This window comes from Pteropus alecto, unplaced genomic scaffold (genome assembly GCF_000325575.1).
Source record: "Pteropus alecto unplaced genomic scaffold, ASM32557v1 scaffold35, whole genome shotgun sequence".
NCBI lineage: Eukaryota > Metazoa > Chordata > Mammalia > Chiroptera > Pteropodidae > Pteropus > Pteropus alecto.
This window is the reverse complement of record NW_006437828.1, coordinates 10724990-10726592: the sequence shown is the minus strand read 5'-3', so window position 1 is coordinate 10726592 and position 1603 is coordinate 10724990. Positions and strand designations below refer to the sequence as shown.

General features: G+C 50.8%; 1 pseudogene; it reads left to right on the top strand.

The window, feature by feature from the left end:
* Positions 1-1217: 1217 nt before the first annotated feature.
* LOC112482184 lies at positions 1218-1336 on the top strand (annotated as a pseudogene).
* Positions 1337-1603: the final 267 nt, after the last annotated feature.

Sequence of the window (1603 nt, the reverse complement as noted above, 5' to 3'; positions counted from 1 at the left end):
ATTCCTGACCTCTCTGCGGGAGCCGTGCCAGAGCCCTGATTCAAAGACCAAGGGCGTTTGTGGGCGACCGAACACCAATGGTCTCGCCTTGGCAGTGGCCGGGGCTCTGTATCGTCCACCTACTATGTCGCCATTTCTACTCCTCACTTCTTCATATGAAAAACAAGTTAATTTGAAGAGATGATGCTTAGGACCCTCTGGCTAAATCAGCAAGGCTGCTTTTCAAGGTTCTCCATACCTGCCATGTCTCACCTTCCAATGGCCACTCTCCACTCTTCTAAAGATGGGCCCCTCTAAGCCTGCCACACGCACTGGGCCCCACCAAGCCGGCGATGGCGGACTGCCCCTCCGAGGTGTACTACCTACCGGTCTCGCAGATGCAGAGGTACCGCTGACGCTCTGGGGACTGATGCTCGTAGTCTGCGCCAACTCCGCACACAGACCCCTTCTCCGTCCCTACTCAGGTCAGAAGTCCAAATGCTCCCCAACCCCCCCAGCCTTGACTTTCCCTCAAGTGAGCACCAAGTTTGCCCGAGACTACTACAAGAACAAGAGGAAATGAGAGTCAACACGTGGTGGCTTGGGACCTCTCAGGCCAGTAGAGCCGGAAGGTGGCGGTGGCTCCAGCGGTGAGCCGGTGGCATAGAGACAGGGACAGGCACCACGGGAAGACCTGGCGCACAGAATGAATGTGCATCTTACATCCGGGCTGGGCTCGGAGGGCAGACCCTCTGCTCGTGGACAGGTCCAGGGCGACGCTGGCCAGGGAAAAGGAAGAAATGTCTCCTGAATGATGAGCATATTTCTCCTTGCAGCTTAGACAGTTCGATGATATACTCTTTTTTGAGTAAGAAAACACCCAGATGGTGTAGAGTGCACACTTTTAAGAGGAGATACAAGAGACATATGCGAGGCTCTAAAAATCAAAGCCTCTCCCACCGAGTGCTCTTAACTTATGAGAACAGAAAGAAACAAGAATCTGTTCTCTTCCTAACGAGCATCACGTTCCAGGCTCTCTCTTAAATCTTTACGTTTTCACCCATTCTTGCACCTTTCTTCTTGTGTTACAAGACGTCTTCCTCTTCCAAGGGTCTTCTCTCTACAGCTTTGGGATCCACCTCCTTTAACCACGTGCCCTTCCCTCCCACTCTGTCTCCACCGGCTCCTTCGTAATGGTCCACAGTTGCTGTCCAGTCTCGATTTAAAAAGAACCTTCAGTCCACGGCCACGCCACCCTGAACACGCCCGATCTCGTCTGATCTCGGATGCTCAGCAGGGTCGGGCCTGGTGAGTGCTTGGATGGGAGACCACCTAGGAAGACCAGGTGCTGTAGGCATAAAAAATAAAATAAAATAAAATTAAAGATTGTAAGCTGACAAGATCCTGGCAATCTGTGAGGTCAACCGAGGGTTGCCTCGCCTAAGAAAAAATAAAATAAATAAAATAAAAATAAAAATAACCTTCCACCCCTCTCACCTCCTCAAATGATTACTGCGCTATCTTCTTTCATCCATTATCAAAATTTTCAAACGACTGGTCTGTATTCGTATGCACGCCCCATCCTCCCACCCATCGCTCCTCATTTATTGCTTCCTGGTGTTTG